The 21,263-nt window shown below is 38.3% G+C and overlaps 1 long non-coding RNA gene across 1 annotated transcript in view; it reads left to right on the forward strand.

The window, feature by feature from the left end:
- LOC145518736 (uncharacterized) overlaps positions 1-21,263 on the forward strand; it is a 208,489-nt gene that overhangs the window by 36,045 nt on the left and 151,181 nt on the right. The window contains exon 2 of the long non-coding RNA XR_014063237.1: positions 9,750-9,828. This is a non-coding gene — a long non-coding RNA (uncharacterized LOC145518736). The remainder of the gene's footprint in view (positions 1-9,749; positions 9,829-21,263) is intronic.

Below are 21,263 nucleotides of genomic sequence, written 5' to 3' on the forward strand. Positions count from 1 at the left end.
CATCAAGTCATGACATTTAAAATAATTCTGACCTTTCCCAGTGTTTCATTAAGGGCTAGAGCCCCTCCAAGTTAAGTATCTACCTATTCATCTTTAGGAAGATATGCCGTTTCTTTGGCAATCAGTTCATGGAAACTTCCAAGCGTGCAGACATAGATGATGTCTACATAGTCAGTATTCAGGGGGAAAGAGAGAGGAGCAAATACAGAATACCTCTGCCCAGCTTTCCTGCCTGCCAGAGGTGACTGTCACCATAAAATACAGACATTGGAGCTTCAATCTGTGCCTTTTGTGTAGTCCATTTGGCTCTCTAATGAACATCTAATTCCTTTAACTATACATTTTTTCCAATAAAATGACTTTATCTATCAGAGAGCCAAATATAGTTAGTATTTTACTTAGTCATACCGAGGATCAGATTATTAACTGAATCAGAAAAAAATTATTAAAATAATAAATTTCTTTTTCCTATGGAATAGTTTGGTTTTGTATTTAAAATTTGAGAGTATGGGGATTTGATTCTCTATTCCTCTGCTATTACTATATAGTCTTAGTAAAACCACTTAATGTCTTTGAGCTTCAGATTTTTTTTAAACTTTTTATTTTGTATTGGGATATAGCTGATTAACGATGTTGTGGTAGTTTCAGGTGCACGCGAAGGGATTCAGTCACACATATACATGTATCCATTCTCCCCCAAACTCCTTTCCCATCCAGGCTTCCACTTAACACTGAGCAGAGTTCTCTGTGTTATACAGTAGCTCCTTGTTTGGCTATCCATTTTAAATATAGTAGTGTGTACCCGTCCATCCCAAACTCCCTAACTATCTCTTCCCCCTATCCTTCCCCTTGACATGGGTTTCAGAATTTTTATTTCAGGAATGTGGAGTGTATGCTATTTCTCATGCATTTGTATATGTTAGAATGATACATTTGGGTTCTATCTAAAAATGTTATTTAAGGACTTTGGATAGATAGGTTTTAAAATTAAAAGAACAAAAACTTCATTTAGTTTCTTTAAAAATTCATTTATAGAGTATTGGCATTGACATTTATGTTAGGACATCTCCTAGTCCATGCCTCCTCCATCTAAAAATGAGAGAATTGTGTTCCAGAGGGGACTCAGGCTTGCCTTGAATCTGTAGCAGCAGCGCAACTGGAACCCAGGGCTCCTGACTGAGCCATACACAGACTTCATTCTGCTCACAAAGGGCACTGCTTAAAATACTTGATTCTCCATGGAATCTGGAAGCAAGCCAGTTGATCTATGATTTTTATCCTTTTTGATATGACTTATTAGCTGTAATTTTGCACAGGTTGCAGTGTTATAGAAGGCGGCTCTGAGAAGACAGTAAAATTCATGGGTTTTTAGACCTTGTGCTGCAATCAAGTGATGCTGAAAGAGAAGGGGCTTTTGGGGGCACATGATGACACATGTAATACATCACAACCCAAACTTCAACTGGCCCCAGCAGCAAACTGTGTGATGACCATAGCCCCTGAGAGTATCAGAAGGAGGGTGTCCGCTGTGAAGCCTTCTCTAGAGAACAGCTCACCAGCTCCCAAGTTACTTGCAATATTGAGCTCTAAGTGGCTAAGAAAGGAATAAACTATATGATTATTGGTAAAACCATAACAGCAGAGGCAGCCTTCATGCAAGCAAGATAGCAAAGCAGTCTGCATATATGATAAGTTGAAAAGCTCTTCTAAAAAATATTACATTTTATACCTTTTTGGGGGCATCCTCTACTTTGCACCCCATAGAACCTCACGTTACTTGGTTTTTCATAGCATGATCACAAAGTATTTTAAACTGTCTGCCCCAGTACTAGCTTGAAGTTCAGTGGAAACAGAGGCCTCTAACTTCATCGGATGTCAACACATAGTGTGTGCCTCATGAATATTTGTTGAAATAACGAATACATATATTGCAATTCCCCCCAACCCCAGGCCCTAGTTTAATAGTGGCCAGGAATAAGATTAACATAAATAATGATGATGTATAAGATAATGGCACCCCACTCCAGTACTCTTGCCTGGAAAACCCCATGGATGGAGGAGCCTGGTAGGCTACAGTCCATGGGGTCACTAAGAGTCGGACACGGCTGAGCGACTTCACTTTCATTTTTCCCTTTCATGCACTGGAGAAGGAAATGGCAACCCACTCCAGTATTCTTGCCTGGAGAATCCCGGGGATGGAGGAGCCTGGTGGGCTGCCGTCTATGGGGTCGCACAGAGTCGGACACGACTGAAGCGACTTAGCAGCAGTAGCAGCATAAGATGAAAAGTTATCTGTTTCAATTAATTAATCAAACAGTTGGTATTTTGAGGGGCTGCTAAGACTAATGTCAGGTCATTTTTGTGTTGCTTTTTCTGATCGTATGTTTTGCAGGTTTCCTCTCCATTAACTTCCCTCTCCACAATGTATAGGTGCTTTATAATACTACAGAGCAGATTGAAGCTGCTCCATAATCTTAATAGGTGGTTAATGTCTTCTAAATCTAAGTCATTGAATCACGACCCAAACTGAAATTTATTCAAGGTGGGTTTGGTTATTCTCAGGAGCCTTGTGATTGCACACTAGGAGGGAACCTTGCGGGGCGACACTAGAGAAGACAGAAATGATGGAAAAATGAAGGTGGCCAGCTCGTGGAAATCAACCGTCACGGGCCTCCAGTAAATCCGGAGGGCCAAATCAGTGGTGGGGTGAGAGAGATCTTTGATCTGCAAACTCAGGCTATGAACCCAAAGAAATAAAATTAAACACCCACAACTTAATTTCCCTGAGAGTGTCTAACCCTCCATAATAGCTAACAATTCGAAGAATGAAGTTCTTATAGGCTCTGAAAGCACGCCATTCCTCGTCACCCCCCCAACCCCCACCCCAAGGAGTAGGCCAATAAACTAAAATCAATGGTTTGGAGCTTTCTTCCATTCTGAAACATAACAGTACTGTCACAGTAATTTGAATAGGAATTAAACACTAAGAGAGTAGGAGAAAAGATAAGCTAAATCATATCAACTCAGTTATTTTCAGCATTGCACACACTCTTTCATATCATGCTGTGATACTACTTACTAAGTTTTCTGGTTGTATTTTATTTTTACCATCCCCCTCCCTTTCAGGTTACATATATACTGAATGGGTGATCTAAATATGTATTTTTTTTGTCCTTCTCTCTCTCTCTCTTTAATACTGCAACTAATGAGGCAAAAGGCAATCCTACCCATCTAAATACGGCAATTTGGCAACTTGTATTTCACTAGTTCAGCCGATTTTTATTATTCTTATACATGCTTATAGTTGCTATTTTTCAGCTGTTAAGTGAACACAGGTAGAAGGAAAATGAGTTTGAATCCGAACCTGATGTTAGAGGTCCCAGGAAGATTATGTCATGGGACTGAGAAACCTTGCGAAGTGTTTAAACAGCAGAGCATTTCTAGTGGCGTGCAAGAACATAGAAGTGAAACCACAAACCCAAAACATTTTGCAGTTACTGGCAAAACTGTGTTTTATCCAATAATGCCGGAGAATAGCTCAAGCAGAGGAAAGAGTTGCTAAAATGGCAATAAAGAGAATACATACATTCTGATTCTCTAACAACTGATGACTTGTGTCCGATTTCCTGTCCTAATGGTTTCCTTTAAAATTTTGTAGGAGGGGTACATAAGCCAAAGGAGGAAAATAATTCTATTCGCTCTCTGAATGGAGTGATAGAGATTATGGGTTATTTTGGGAAGCAAACTAAAAATCTTAGTTCAGAAGCTTAAATGTGGACCGAGGGAGTGTGTCCTGTTTCTCCCTGCTGGGTTCATTTAGGATAAATCCCAGGCTGTCCTGCGTTTTAGTTGGAGACTCTCACAGTGGGGGTGATTGGGCTTTCTCTGCCCTAGGCACAACATATGCTACTTCCCATCCCTTTAATAGGCATTAGTTCTGCAGACAGCGCTGGTCAAATGTACATTATTCACAATCACTTTAATGCAAATATGCAAGGCTGAGGGAGAAAATATGTCACAAAGAGGCAGTCATCCATTTCTGCTCTTTTCTGGTTCCTTTTTTTTTTTATAAGCTCTCTTCTATATGTTTGATTTTAAAATAAAAACAAATGTAAAAATAATGCAAGAATATGTAGCATCTACTGTGAGAACTATAGAATAGCTCCCTAACAATTCCCCAGAAATGTCTTTTGTTAAATGCCAATAACTAGAACCCTATAAATTATTTTGTTTTTTATTGTTCCCTTTTCTTCTCTCTCTCTTTTTGTGACTCTGTCTTTTTAATTAAGTGGAATCCCTGCGTGTACTCTGACACTGTCGCATTTGTAAGAAACAGAAGAGGAATCAAAGCAAAGGGTAGAACTATATTTAATCTGTTAAATGAAAATAAAACACACAATTAGTTTTGTACTGCAAAAATTAGCTTCTGCCTCATTTTCAACCTCTATTTAAAGAACTGTTTGATTTCTCAATAACAAGGCATCTGATCTGTAGCAGAACATTTAGAAGACAGATTTGCAAATGTATGTTACACAGGCATGCATTTTAAATCTGAGCAGAGATTATGTGGTATTTGTCTGTCTAAACCATGAAGATATAACTTATTTTGCCGGTAGTGAACCTGAGTCTTACAAAGTCATCTGCCAAATATAGGAAAGACTCCTGGATTTCTGGTACTCTATTTCTGAGAAGTTAAACAGTTCTGTTTTGGTTTAGAGTGTATCCGGTGAATTTATTTATATACAACTATTTGTCACACAAGACAGCTTGACATGCTAAGCCTTGCTTTACATTAAGCACATGAAAGTTCTTATATGTGCAGAATGAAAAACTAAAATGTAACCATCTGCACATGATATTTGGAGGTACATAAAATTGTGCCAGGGACCCTGAGAAGCCCATATGCGTGAACAGCAATACAGAACTAAAAAAAATATGCAGAGTAATAGAACATTTGGAAGACATTGTACTTCTTAAAATAATACAATTAAAATGTTAAGCAAATCCTATGCTAGGCTAAGGTACAAGTGTAGCAAACATTTGCCATATGAAAGGAACAATGCTCTTTTATTGTGACTCCATTCTGTTTATTTAATGATCTATGTCAGTGTGCTTACATATCATGTAATGCACTTTCCTGTCTTTTCAAAAGCAGTCACTCTAATCTACCTATATGCTCGCTGTCTTATTGTTATGCTTATGATTAACTTAGAAAGTAGGAGGGGAAAGAGCCAAATGAAGTGTCAGGTCACCCATTATTCTTTACTAAGTCATTTTAATGTAGTTGTAACCGAAGATAATTACATTAAAAACACAACTTTATTTCTTCTCCCAAAATAATTTTTTCACTGAAATAGCCAATTACCCAATAGATGGGGGCGGTCTTTTCAGCTATTGGTGCCTGGTGATTTACATGGACACCTATTAATACTAAAGGAGGGTTTGTGCGTAAATCTTCCACTCCAAGAGGATAATGGCCTCCTATTAGTCTCCTATAAAAGGGGCATAAGCAAAGTCTGTCTTTATATATGACCTAGGTAGTGAATTACTTAAGGGAGATTTACATCATGTCTAACTAAATAGTTTAACGATTTTGGCAGAATTTTGTTTACATTGTTATAAACTTAAAAAAATGCCACGTATGTCTTTGACTCCATATAAACTGCCAAAGTTAATTGAGGGCACTATCATTTTTAATTAAATATCTGAATTTTCAGAAGCAAATGTTTCACGATGGTGAAAATAGATCTCCTACTGCACCTAGGAAAAATAATGCGTGAAACTTTTGTTTCATTTTCAGTTTTTTTAAAAAATGATATCACATGTCCAATCCTGTTGAAAGAACCAAAAAGTTTATTTTGGGTTGTATTGTATCCATTTGCCTTTAAATTCCCAAATAAGGAAAAAGAACTAGATTCTGAAACAAGTACAAAATAATTTTAAGGAAATAACACAGCCAGCTTTAGAAACAGAATTCTACAAGATTGAGATGAATAAGAGGAAAAAGGTATATGTGAAGTTGTTACCCTGAAGACTCACCTAATAGTAAGTAATTTCCGGCCCTTGAGATGATCAGAGTGTTGCAGTTGTTAGCCAGAAACCTGCAAAGTGCTAAAACTAACATTTGTCAAACTGATATAAATGAAATAGCTTTCAGCACCAACTTCCCATGTCCATACTGGTTTCTCGTTTTGTTGCCATCCTTTTGCTTCTTCAGACATTTAATCTCACCCTTACCAAAAATAGTTCTTTGGAAAATGATATTCAAAGTAATCATTTAAGTCTTATTGAAAATCTGTTAATGTCTATCCTACCTCTAGGGACATATGCATTCTTAACTTCATCTCTAATAATTTTCTTTTAAAACATTTTTGCCTCCTATTAAAGGACCCACATGTATAGTCTGAGTCCTTGAAATCATATTAATTTGCTACTTCTTCAATTGACTTTGGTTTATGGTCTTATCTGAATGTTTCTGAAAAGTGTGCAGAACAGGGGAAAGGGAGAGAATTTGGCAATCTTGAAAAGAGTCATTGGGTTTGCAGTTCTACAGTTACAAGGATATGGTCATCTTAATCTGAATTTAAATGGCTTTAATTGCTTCCAATTCAATTCGCTTAAGCCCTTGAGCTTGGAATTCAGGGTTAGTGCTGGGCCACTTGATTTGGGGCCTAAATAAAATACATGAGATCAGACTGAGAGGTTCTACTTACTATACACAATCTTTTGCTTTCTCTCAAAAAGAAAGCTTTTCATGTTGTCTGTTTCTTCTGGGATGGGTTTTGGTACTTTGTATCTTCCATGGAATTTTTATTTCATCTGAATCGTTAATTCTTTTAGCATAAAGTTGTTCATAATAATCCTTTATTATTATTTTAATATCTGTGGAACATGTAGTGATGCTACCACTTTAATTTCTGTTATTGGTAATTGTGTTTTCTCTCTTTTCTTTCTGGTTAATCTGGCTAGATATCTATAAAATTTATGGATTTTTTCAAAAAAACAGATTTTGGGTATAATTCGTCTTAAAAATTTCCTTTTTGCTATTTTGTTTTTTCCGCTCCTTTTATCTTTATTATTTTCTTCCTTCACTTATTTATTTTTTAAAAATTTTTATTAGAATATAGTTGATTTACAATGTTGTTTTAGTTTAAAGTATACAGCAAAGTGGATCAGTTATACATATACATATATCCACTTTTTTAAAGATTCTTTTCCCATATAGGTCATTACAGAATACTGAGTAGAGTTCCCTTTGCTATACAATCAGTTCAGTTCAGTTGCTCAGTCGTGTCCAACTCTTTGTGGCCCCATGGACCACAGCACGCCAGGCCTCCCTGTGCATCACCAACTCCCGGAGTTTACCCAAACTCATGTCCATCGAGTCGGTGATGCCATCCAATCATCTCATCCTCTGTCGTCCCCTTCTCCTGCCCTCAATCTTTCCCAGCATCAGGATCTTTTCAAATGAGTCAGTTCTTCACATCAGGTGGCCAAAGTATTGGAGTTTCAGCTTCAACATCAATCCTTCCAATGAACACTCAAGACTGATCTCCTTTAGGATGGACTGGTAGGATCTCCTTGCAGTCCAGGGGATTCTCAAGAGTCTTCTCCAACACCACAGTTCAAAAGCATCAATTCTTCAGCGCTCAGCTTTCTTTATAGTCCAACTCTCACATCCATACATGACTACTGGAAAAACCATAGCCTTGACTAGACGGACCTTTGTTGTCAAAGTAATGTCTCTGCTTTTTAATATGCTGTTTAGGTTGGTCATAACTTTCCTTCCAAGGAGTAAGCGTCTTTTAATTTCATGGCTGCAGACACCATCTGCAGTGATTTTGGAGCCCCCCAAAATAAAGTCAGCCACTGTTTCCATTATTTCCCCATAATACAATAGGTCTTTATTAATTATGTATTTTATATATAGTAGTGTGTATATGTCAATCCCAATCTCCCAATTTATCCCTGTATTGCATCCCTATTGTATTGTATTGTCTCCATCCCCTGGTAACTGTAAATTTGTTTTCTACATCTGAATATGCAAGTGTGTACTTCGTTGCTCCCTTGTGTCTGACTCTTTGGGACCCCACGGATTGTAGCTTGCCAGGCTCCTCTGTGTATGGGATTCTCCAGGCAAGAATACTGGAGTGGGTTGCCCTTCCCTTCTCCAGGGGATCTCCCCAGCCCAGTGATCGAAGCTGGGCCTACTGCATCGCAGGCAGATTCTGTACCATCTGAGCCACCAGGGAAGCCCCTCTACATCTGGATTCCTTCATTTAATTTGGATTTAACTTTTGATTTTTCTTAATATCAGTTATTTGAGGCCCCTCTTTGCTAATGTAAGCATTTAAAACTATCACTTTCAATTTAACTCTGCTTTAACTGTGTACTACAGAATTTTATACAATGTGTTTTTATTTGCTTTAAAACATTTAAAACTTCTCTTTGTGATTTCTCCTTAGACCCAACGTGTCTTTTTTTCTCTGATTGCTCTTATATTTTCTATTTATCACTGATGTTCAACATATTGATCATGAGGAGATTTGGTGTAGCTTTCTTTGGGTTTATTCTGCTTAAGGTTTGTTGAGGGCTTCCATGCTGCCTCAGATGGTAAAGGATCTGCCTGCAATGCAGGAGACCCCAGTTTGATCCCTGGGTCGGGAAAATCCCCTGGAGAAGGGAATGGCAACCCACTCCAGTATACTTGCCTGGAGAATTCCATGGACAGAGGAGTCCCGCAGGCTATGTAGTCCATGGAGTCACAAAGAGTCAGACATGACTGAGTGACTAACACTTTCACTTTCAAGGTTTGTTGAAGTTTAGATCTGTAGATTTACAGTTTTGGTAAATTTGGAAAATTTTCTTCAATTATTATTATTTTTCACTCTCTTCTGGTACTTTACATCCCTGCATGTATGTTAGGCCATTTGTCATTATACTTCAGTTCACTGATGCTCTGCTCATATTTTCTCTCCTCCTACCTCACTTATTTGTTAATTTTTGCTCTGTTGATCTTTGTTTTTGAATACTTTCAGGTTTTATGTATTGAAGAGCACTGATTTCTGCAGCATTTAGTGAGATGAATAATCCCTTCCAGGGTATTTTTCCTTTCAGATATTGTATTTTTCACCTCTTCAAGTGCCATTTGGTTCTTTTCTTAATATCTTGCATTACTCTCTTCATCATATTCATAACTCCCTCTACCTTTTTGAACATATTTAACTTACGTGTTGTAACTTTTATAATACATTTTTCTGATAATTTTCTTATCTATGTAACCTCTGTTTTTTAAAAAAATGGTTATTCTCAAAGTTATGCTTCATACTTTCCTCTGACAGTATTGTCTGCTGAGTCTCAGAAAGTAGCTGTCCTCCATGGTGCTGGGCAATGCCTGTATTTCTCTCCTAGGCAGGTCTATCAGTTCTAGGTGCCATCATAATAATTTTACCCAGGGTTTGTCTACTAAATCCCTAATATTTCCCCAAGGAATATGTTGTTTCCTCTGTTTAAAAAGTTACAAAAATAAATCTTAAAGTTAGTTTTTAACTTTTATTAGGGTGGGTCCAAAGGAGCTTTTACTATAAGGCTAATTTAACCTACTAAAATAGTGTCCCTCTGGTGGCTCTAATTGATGACCATTGGCTGTAGGAAGTCTTTTCTCTATAGTAGTCATGTTAACTCTCCCCAGCCTATTGTGAGCTCTACGCATACTATTTTCTGGTGATTCTTTTCTTGGCCTCTCACAGGTACACAGATCAATACTTAGCCAAAAACTCAAGAGGACCTCTATCGACTTCCAGATTTGGGTTTCTTGCCTCTACAATGGTAAGATAATAAATTTTTGTTTTAATAAGCCACCAAACTTATGGTAATTTGTTGCATTAGCCATAGGAAACAGATATAGATATTATAGTTTTAGCTCTAACATTTAAGAAGACTACCATATATTTTGAGTTCAGTTTCGTATCTTGAGTGAGAAAGGGTCTAACTTTATGATTTGCATATGGATTGCTGGTATCTCAATATCATTTTGATAGCTTATGGTGATCAATGTGAGATTCGTGATCTCTGAAGAAGAAGATTTAGCTTTTGGACCAGGGACCAGGCTTAATCACTCAAGAGCAGAGTTTTATTAAAGTATAAAAAGGGACAGAGAAAGCTTCTGACACAGACATCAGAGGGGGACAGAGGATGCCCTCCTCACTAGTGTTAGCAAGGGGGTTGTATACTTTTAAAATTAGTTATTACAATAAATCAAAAGAATGTCTCAAGGTTGTAAAGATCTTACTAGACCCATCCCCATAATTTACATTTTAAGATAACAGGATTAGCCAGAAGGTTTTCAGGAAGGAGAAACTGTCCTCAAGCAGGATACATTGTGGTTATATAATCCTTAGTACAGAGTTTAAACTGAGTTGTTTGTTGTGTAATTATCAGTTCTGGGCTTAAAGAAAAAAATGTTTTATGTGACTAAGACTAAGGAATGTAGAGAAAAAAAAGATGTTTGTCCTTTCCTCTTCCTTGAGAAGGCAATGGCACCCCACTCCAGTACTCTTGCCTGGAAAATCCCATGAACGGAGGAGCCTGGCAGGCTGCAGTCCATGGGGTCACTGAGTCGGACACGACTGAGCTACTCCACTTTCACTTTTCACTTTCATGCCCTGGAGAAGGAAATGGCAACCCACTCCAGTACTCTTGCCTGGAGAATCCCAAGGACGGGGGAGCCTGGTGGGCTGCCGTCTATGGGGTTGCACAGAGTCAGACACGACTGACACGACTTAGCAGCAGCAGCAGCAGCTTCCTTGAGAATTCCAGACCCCTATCTCCACTTCGAGAGCCCCAGACCCCTTTCTCCTCCTTGGGGACTCCAGACTTCTTATCAACCTGCCTAGGAATTGACTCTCTCATTCCCCCCTTTTCTTTTAGGAGAATTATGTTGCCAAGGGAAAGGAGTATCATTTTCATCCCATAACTACTTCCTGCTGTTGAAGGGCATCGTCCCTAAATTGTTGAGACAACATATTCTCCTAAACCTCATATTGAGGGTCTCTGATCCATGGGCCCCAAATAATTGTTGGAGGAGGTTGTGGCACTCACAGGATCCTGGACAACCATTTGTAACTTAAAAGCTTTCAGACATTTAGACACAAACCCCATTATACAGTTACAGATGTAAGACAAAATAGTCATTAAACCAAATTAAAATGAAATTAAAAGCCACACTATGTCAAGTTAAGGTACAATATGTTATATCAGTCCATCTTAGGAATGCTAGATGTCATCACAGAGTTGAAGGAAGTCTATTTCTTGAAGTGGAGAAACCCACCATGAGAAGTCTGCAATTGATGAGGAGGGGGAGCGCTCTGCAGACCCAGCAGTTATGTTGATTGTGAAATGTAGTGTACGGATGAGCCCAGGACAGGAAGGCGTTGTCTTGAGGGTCAAACGACAGACTCAGGACTTTTGGAGTCAGCAGAAGCAAGCCCACAGAGATTCTCAGGCCCATCTCAGTTCCTGGCTCAAACACCGGCTTATTTGACTCAAAGGCTGGGTCAGCAGTTAACCTCCCAGTAATGTCTGTTGAAAAGGCTGAAAGCTGAGTCACATAGTTAGTTATTTCTAAGGTTTCAGGGTCTGTGCATAACAAGGGTCTTCCACAGATACATTCAAAGGGGGTAGTCCTTCCTTTTTAGGGGCAATCTGAGCCATCATTAAAGCTATGGGTAAAACTTTAAGCCAATTGTCATGAGTTTCTTGAGTTAACTTAGGCAGATACTTCTTAATAATGTTATTAGCCTTTTTAACTTTTTCTGAAGATTGAGGTCTCCAGGAACAGTTTAAGTGATATTCTATCCTAGAGCTTTCAACACCCCTTGAGTTCCAGCAGCTTTAAAGATGGAGCCATTGTTACTCTGAACTTTAGAGTTTAAGATCACACTTACATCTTGAGAAGTCAGTACAGTAAGATTTTGTTATATACTTTTAAAATTAGTTATTACAATAAATCAAAAGAATGTCTCAAGGTTGTAAAGATCTTACTAGACCCACCCCCATAATTTACATTTTAAGATAACAGGATTAGCCAGAAGGTTTTTCAGGAAGGAGAAACTGTCCTCAAGCAGGATACACTGTTGTTATACAATCCTTGATAGTGGTTTAGTCGCTAAGTCCTGTCTGACTCGTGTGATCCATGGACGGTAGCCTGCCAGGTTCCTCTGTCCATGGGATTCTGCAGGTAGGAATACTGGAGTGGGTTGCCATTTCCTTCTCCAGGGGATCTTCCCAACCCAAGAATCAAACCCAAGTCTCCTGCATTGCAGGCAGATGATTTACCAGCTGAGCTATGAGGGAAGCCTATAATCCTTAGTACAGAGTTTAAACTGAGTTGTTTGTTGTGTAATCATCAGTTCCTGGCTTAAAGAAAAAAACTTTTTATGTGACTAAGACTAAGGAATGTAGAGAAAAAAAAAGATGTTTTTCCTTTCCTCCTCCTTGAGAATTCCAGACCCCTATCTCCACTTTGAGAGGCTCAGATCCCTTTCTCCTCCTTGGGGACCCTGGACTTCTTATCAACCTGCCTACGAACTGAGTCTCTCAATTTCTTGAAAAAATTCTTTCCCCATCGAATTGTTTTGGCAACCTTGTGGAAAAATCTATTGTAAATCTAAGTGTATACTTGTGAACTCTTTATTCTATTCATTTAATCTGTGTTTATTCTTAGACCAGTGCCACATTTATTTGACCACTCTTGTTGTGTAGTATGTTTTTAAATCAGAAACTGTAAGTTTTCCAACTTGTTCTTCTTTTTAAATATTGTTTTGGTTCTCCTATGTCCCTTGCATTTCTACTTGAAGTTTATGGTCAAATATGCAAAAAAGGTACCTGAATTTTGGTAGAGATTGTGTTGAATCTGTAGGCCAATTTGAAGAGTGTTGCCATCTTAATCTTAAATCTTTCAGTGTATGAACATGGAGTGACCTACCACTTACTTGGGTCTTTTAAACATTCTTTTAATGAAGTTTTATAATTTTCAAAGTACCAGTCTTATACTCCTTTTCCTAAATTTATTTCTAATATATTATTCCTTGTGATGCACTTGTAATGAATATAATACCTTTCTTAAATTTAAAATTTCTCATTACTAGTGTGTAGAAATATAATTGAGTTTTGTATGTTTGTCTTGTGTCTTGCAATCTTTTTTTAAAAAATTAATTAATTTTAATTGGAGGATAATTACTTTACAATGTTGTGATGATTTTTGTCATACATCAACATTAATCGGCCACAGGTATTCATGTGTCTCCCCTCTCCTGAATCTCCCCTCCCACATCTACCCCTTCCCACCCTACCCCTTTGGGTTGTCCCAGAGCACCGGCTTTGAGTGCCCTGCTTCACGCATTGAACTTGCACTGGTCATCTATTTTACATATGGTAATGTACATGTTTCAATGCTATTTTCTCATATCATCCCACCCTCGCCTTCTCCAACTGAGTTCAAAAGTCTGTTCTTTACACTTGTGTCTCCTTTGTTGCTCTGCATGTAGGATCATCAGTGCCATTTTTCTAAATTCCATATATAGTTGTGCAATATTATTGAGCTCGTTTTTTAGTTCTAATATATTTTGGTGGATTCCTTAGACTTTTATATATTCAAGATCATATCTTTTGAAAATAGTGACTGTTTTACTTCTTCCTTTCCAATTTGGATTCGTTTTATTTCTTTTTCCTGCCTGATTACACTGGCTAGAATTTCCAGTACAGTGTTGAATAGGAGTAGTAACAATAGCCATCCTTGTCTTGCTCCAGATCTCAGGAGAAAAGCATTCACCTTTTCACCATTTGGTATGATTATATCAATAGCTATGGATTTTTCATAGATGGCCTTTCAAATAATTTAAAATAATTAACAGGGTAATTTTTTTAGAATAGCTTTAGGTTTGCAGAAAATTTGGGCAGAAAATACAGACAGGTCCATATATTTTGCCTTCGTGTATTTTTTTCTGTCAACATCTTACATTATTGTAATACATTTGTTATAATTAATGAATCAATATTGATGTATTGTTAGTTGAAATCCATAGTTTATAGTAGGGGTCACTCTTTGTATTGTACAGTGCCATGGATTTTAACAAATGCATAATGTCCCGTATCTACCATTATAGTATCGTAAAGAATAATTTCACTGCCCTAAAAATCCCCCATGTTGTTCCAACTCTATCCCTTTCTTCCCCTGAACCCCTGACAGCTACTGATCTTTTAACCACTTCAATGGTTTTCCCTTTTACAGAATGTCATGTACTTGGAATCCCTTTTCAGACTGATTTTTTTTTTTCCACTTAGCACTATGTGTTTATGTTTTCTCCATGCCTTTTAATGGCTTGATAGATCATTTTTATTACCCAGTAATGCTCCATTGTCTCGTTATACCACAGTTTATTTATCCATTGACCTGCTAAAGGACATCTTGGTTGATTCTAATTTTGGCAGTTATGAACTAAGCTGCCACAAATATATGTGTACAAGTTTTTGCGTGGACATGCTTTCAGCAACTTTGGGTAAGTATCTAGAGCATGGATTGCTGGATCAGATGGTAAGAGTATGTTTAGTTTTGTTAGAAACACAATACTGTCTTTTAAAGTGGCTGTACAGGACTTCCTTGGTGGTCCAGTGGCTAAGACTCCATACCCCCAATATAGGGATCCCTATAGGGGACTAGATCCCACATCCCACATGTCACAACTAAAAATCATTTAGTTGCTACAATTAAGTGCTACAATTAAGGTCCAGTGCAGCCCAATAAATAAATAAATACATAAAAAATTAAAGTGGCTGTACCATTTTGCATTCCCACCAGCAGTGAATAAGAGTTCTTATTGTTCTGCATCCTTACAGCATTTCGTGTTGCCAGTATTTTGGATTTTAAGTAAGTAAGTCTTAGTCTGACTCTGTGAGCCCGTGGACTGTAGCCCACCAGGCTCCTCTGTCCATGGAATTCTCCAGGTAAGAATACTGGAGTGGGTTGCCATTTTCTTCTCCAGGGAATCTTCCCAACCCAGGGATTGGACCCAGGTCTGTTGCATTGCACATGGATTCTTTACTGTCTGAGCTACCAGGGAAGCCCACAAGAGCTTGTCTTGTCTAGGATTTGAACCTGGAACTTCTCACACCCTAAGCGAGAATCATACCCCTAGACCCATGAGCCATTTTGGATTTTAACTATGCTAATATGTGTATAGTAGTATCTCACTTCTGTTTTATTTTGTAATTCCCTGATGACATATACTCTTGAACATCTTTTGTAAACTGATTTGCTATCTGTATATCTTCTTTGGGGAGGTGTGTGCTCCAGTATTTTCCCCATATTTTATTTGAGTGGTTTGTTTTCTTATTATTGAGTTTTAAAGGTTCTTTGCATATTTTGGATACACCTCATTTATTATACATGTATTTTGAAGATATTTCCTACTGGTCTGTGGCCCATCTTTTCATATCATTTTTGACTTAACTGTTAAGTTCTTCAGTTTTGTCATATGTAAAACAGTATAATAGAACCCCACAGGGTTATTTTGAGGTTGGCATCCACTAGGATTTAATGCTTTAAACAAAAACCATTTTGGGTATTTTAAATAGTAATGTATTTAATACAGGTTAGTTATATGCTTAAAGTTTTTGGAAGGGCTAGAGAGCAAGCACTAGGCTGGATCTCCTATAAAGCCTCAGAGAATAAGACTACCAAAATGGCCTGCCAGGAGAGCTGCTGCCTTTGCCACACTTACAAGTGTAGGGATTCAAGAGGCTTCCAGGTGAATCAGAAGTCAATTAACTCACTGAAACCTAGGATCCAGAAGCCTATCATTGCCACTGTTACCATCACCATCCCTGTATGTCTATAGCTGCCTGAACATTGGAAGGCTGAGCCCACATACTGTTGCTGCAACTCTTCAAGAACCTTGTTGACTTTTTAGGAAGTTATCAGTTTTATCCTGAAAATATGGGATTCAATTTATTCTAAGACTTCTCACTGGGTAGATAATTTGGTAGTTTCCAAACTTTTGAATGCTGCTTCCAACTAAATCTATAAACAAAATGAAACAAAGGCCCTAATGTGACTACAAACCTGAAAAGGGTTACCACATTGCAGTTTTTGCTATGTAATGACCAAACTGGATGAATGAAACTAGGAGAAAGCCTTCCCCCACTCACTGGATATCTGGTTAAATTTGTCACTCATTTCAGCTGACTTCTAGCCCTGGAGATGTTCATAGAAGGAAGCTAAGAAGCCACTGCTTAAACTAACATGTTTTTATATTTCCTTTTCTATTCTGTTACACAATTAATGCATCAGCTTACTGAGCCAAGCAGAGCAATGAAACAGTACAATTAGGAATAGTAAGCCTAAGGCAACAACTTCGACTCAAGCTTTATGTAGATACCTCGATGCTAGTGTCTGAAGTGGTATTCTGAGTAAGCACTATCCTCTTATTCAGATAGGGGTATTCATGCAAAGATAAGCAATCAGGAGGGAGTGCTAACCTTCACCTTCACCCCAAAATGTGATGGTACTTGATGGAACCTCATGTGCCCAATTTTGCTTGGCTTTTGTTTTTGCTGGTGCTGCTGCTAAGTTGCTTCAGTTGTGTCTGACTCTGTGCGATCCCGTAGATGGCAGCCCACCAGGCTCCCCCGTCCCTGAGATTCTCCAGGCAAGAACACTGGAGTGGGTGGCTTTTGTTTTCAGTGGTCAATTTATTTTTGATGTCTTAAAAGTGAGGATGACAATGTAAATCTACAGACATGCACCCAAACGACACTCTTATGTTGTTCTTTTGCCTTAAAAGATAGGAAAGAGTAATATTCCATTGTGTATATGTACCACAGCTTCCTTATCCATTCGTCTGCTGATGGGCATCTAGGCTGTTTCCATGTCCTGGCTATTATAAACAGTGCTGCGATGAACACTAGGGTACACGTGTCGTTTTCAATTCTGGTTTCCTCAGTGTGTATGCCCAGCAGTGGGATTGCTGGGTCATATGGCAATTCTATTTCCAGTTTCTTGAGGAATCTCCACACTGTTTTCCATAGTGGCAGTACTAGTTTGCATTCCCACCAACAGTGTAAGAGGGTTCCCTTTTCTTCACACCCTCTCCAGCATTTGTGGCTTGTAGTCTTTTGGATAGCAGCCATTCTGACGGGCGTGAAATGGTACCTTATTGTGGTTTTGATTTGCATTTCTCACATATATATGGTATTTAGTCAATCAGTAAAGATAACCCTGTATGCGAGACATCAAAAGAGACACAGATAAATAGAACAGTATTATGGACTCTATGGGAGAGGGCAAGGGTGGGATGATGTGGGAGAATGGCATGGAAGCATGTAAATTATCATATGTAAAACAAATCGCCAGTCCAGGTTCAATGCATGAAGCAGGGTGCTCGGGGCTGGTGCACCGGGATGACGCGGAGGGCTGGGATGGGAAGGGGGTGGAAGGGGGGTTCTGGAAGGGGAAAACATGTACACCCATGGTGGATTCATGTCAATGTTTGGCAAAACAAATACAATATTGTAAAATTTAAAAAAAAAAAAAAGCAAAAAAAAAAAGATAGGAAAGAAAGAAAGCACTTTGGGAAATTCTCAAGTACTGTTGATACTTTCTACAAAGCTTAAAGTCTATCGAAGAAGAAACCTAAGAAATTAGAGACCAAGTCTTCCTGGGTGTTGGAGTCGTATTTTCCAATCTATTATGGAAAAACTAAATAGGGCAGTCATTTCGAGGATGCCTTATGATCTTTATGAAGAAGGAGCCAATTACATTCAACACTACCTAGTCCACAGTTAGTCATTGTGATGTCTGGGCCTGCTTTCTTTGAGAAAGCTTCTTTTTCTTCTTTCTTGCTGTCATGTCCTTGTCACAGATGATTCTTCTGCCACAGGACATCTCTTGTGCAAAAAATCATAAACTGTACCAGGCTTCCTTTCTTAGAACAGGATGGATGAAGAAAAGAAGACACTGACTTCCATGTTCACTCAGTTACTCTGATGTCACATTGCCCTTTCTAGGATCTGTCTGTAAAGGGATCTGTGTGTCATGAAGTCCTTGAACAGCCTACCCCTGTGTCTCTGTTTCCATCTATCTCTTGGCTCCCAGAAATTTTTGTATTTTTTTTTTTTCTGGTGGCTTGCTTGTGGAAACTTAGTTCCCTGACCAAGGATTGAACCCATGTTTAAGACAGTGAAAGCCCTGAGTCCTAACCAATGGACAACCAAGGAATTCCTATAAGATTAATGAAATCATGTATTTGAAGCTCTAAAGAGAAGTGTGGGATTTTAATTCCTCAGTCATTCTGAAGGAATTAGCATTAAAAAGGCATGTTAAACTGGTTTCTAGGGAAATTCTCCAGTAAAATACTACTCTTGCCTATAGAATGGTCTCTGCCACACAAGTAAAATTTCTCTTAAGGCTCTGTAGGAAAACCAGAAATGTTCACAGATTAAACTCATCTCCAAAAAGAAGCTCCTCCAAGAAAAAAAGTATGCAATGTAGTGATTACAAGGGTGGATATTGGAGCCAAGCAGTCTGGATAGGAAGCTCAGATCTGCCACTTAGTAGCTATGGGAGTTTGGGTAAGTCTTGTAACACATCTGTATCTCAGTTTTCTCAGTTAATCGGATACACTGGCAGAATCTTAATCTTGGGTTGTCTTAAAGATTAATTAATTTTTTAAAGATTTGTTTATTCGTTTATTTTTGGCTGTGCTGGGTCTTCGTTGCTGTGTACTGGCTTTCTCTAGCAGTGGTGAGTGGCAGCTACTCTTTATTATGCTTCTTGGGTTTCTCATTGCTGAGGCTTCTCTTGTTGCCAAGCAGGGGCTCTAAGCACGTGGGCTTCAGCAGTTGTGGCACGTGAGCTTAGTAGACAGCTCACGGGCTCTACTGATTCAGTAGTTGTGGTGCATGGGCTTAGTTGCTCCGCGTCATGTGTGATCTTCCTGAACCAAGGATCAAACCTGTGTCCCCTGCATTGGCAGGCAGATTCTTAACCACTAGACCACCAGGGAAGCCTCAAAGGTTAAATGATAGTATTTATAAAATGCCTGTAACTATTCATGGTACGTATTAATTGCTAAATATTATTTAATAAAATAAAAAATTGTTTGATCCTTCTGCTTACCCCAACTCTCTTAGGGGAAACATATGTTTGCTTGTGTTTTTATTTATTGTTAAGTGGAACCAACATTTCACTCACACGTTTTTAGTGAAATAAAGATCCTGTATATTAAAGGGTAATATATGAATTTTCTTCAGCTAAGTTTTTCGAGCTCTCAGCTTATCTGCCAGTATGAGAAGTCCCAGAGAGATTTCATAAACTTCTGGGATAGTAAATTAAAAAAAAACCTTTGTCTGTGTATGTATCTACATCTGTGTCTACCTCTATCAATGTTCCATTTTGGAAAACAAATGCCATTGAAAAGAAGGTCTTTACTTAGCTTTAGAATGATTTCTTTATTTTCTCATGGGCTGTTCTGGGTATTTTAAAGCTGATCGTGATAATCAGTTTCCTAGATTATTAACACACCTTCTTACATGTTTATTTCCTTCTCGATATCTCCAAGTCTTCAAGTCCATCTATAAATTTCTCAAATGTCAAGTACCTTTTTTCAAGTATTAAAAGGATTTATATCATTGCTCTCTTAAGAAAAACTTCCTTCTGCTAGAACTGACTGGTCTCTGGTCTCTCCTAAAATATTTGATCAGTAGGGCTTCCAGAGATCATATGGACAAGGAATAGAAGAAATGTAAGGATAGAACTGGGAGGAAAAAAAAATGGAGGAAAAGATACATTAATATGGTTACAGTAACTTCTAAGTCTGTAAACATGTAAATATTTAAGAGCATACCAGTGCCTTACTAGGTGTGTAGTTAGCCTTATCTGAGCAAATACATCCATGAGTTTTTTTCAGTCCACTCAATCTCCTTGCTTTCAGGCTGGATTGTAACTCATCACAGAGAAGGCAATGGCACCCCACTCCAGTACTCTTGCCCGGACAATCTTATGGACGGAGGAGCCTGGTAGGCTGCAGTCCATGGGGTCGCGAAGAGTCAGACATGACTGAGTGACTTCACTTTCACTTTTCACTTTCATGCACTGGAGAAGGAAATGGCAACCCACTCCAGTATTCTTGCCTGGAGAATCCCAGGGACGGGGGAGCCTGGTGGGCTGCTGTCTATGGGGTCGCACAGAGTTGGACACCACTGAAACAACTTAGCAGCAGCAGTAACTCATCACACTGAACAGATGAATGCCTGTTAAGTTTTTGTTGTGGCCGTTTTCATTGTATGTTTAATTTTCTTTTTTTTTTTTTTAAATTTATTTATTTTAGTTGGAGGCTAATTACTTTACAATATTGTAGTATGTTTAATTTTCAACAATTGTATGTTTAATTGGTTTTGGGAGGCATGGTCATCTTCTCTGTCTGAGACGTCTGTAAACGAAATCACAAAGTTTTATTGCAGCAAGATGCAAATGGTTAATTGGTTCAAGGCATTTTTGTTTATTGTATTATTGACCTGAAAATGTGACCTTTCAACCAGATAATCTTTTTCAGGAACATGATTTCTAAGTAACCTAGAAAAGAATTCCTTAAAATGATAAAAATTTAAATTCTGACGAAACTATTATTATTATTATTTTTTTTTTTTTTTTGTAGCCAAAGACACATGGCTGCAGGAAGAATCCATAAAGTCTGTTTTATTTTTTCAACTTGAATGGGAAGGACTGAATTATCAAGCATGAAATTGCCATCTGTGCTTCCCCTCCCTGCCCCCCACATTTTAAATAATTTTTTAGCTGACCAGGTGAAATCAGAAATTTATTTTAGAAAGAATGATGTCATTGTGCTAATTGAATGTATGTCTTCAGGAAGCTACTTGGGGCAACAACTTGTCACTGTAAAAATATAAATGAGATGAAATTTTCTCTTTCCCCCTGCTCCTCTGGACTCCAGCCTCATACTAATAGTGAATGCTGCTGGTTTTGTAAGCATCTGACATATGCCAAGCACAGTGCTGAGTGTTTTATGTTCATTATTTCTCTTTTAGCCCTTTTAAGAGTCTCTTTAGGTGGATATAATAGTGTAATTATTCCCACTTCAGAGTTGAGGGCACTGGAACTTGGGGAGGTTAAATAATTCGCCAAATACCAATCAGCTGGGGTCAGTTTTGGGTGTCTGTCTCATCTCATTAGACTACTCTTTAGCTGA

The sequence above is a fragment of the Giraffa tippelskirchi genome, chromosome 8, assembly GCF_054371585.1.
Source record: "Giraffa tippelskirchi isolate mGirTip1 chromosome 8, T2T-mGirTip1v1.2.pri, whole genome shotgun sequence".
Classification (NCBI taxonomy): Eukaryota; Metazoa; Chordata; class Mammalia; order Artiodactyla; family Giraffidae; genus Giraffa; species Giraffa tippelskirchi.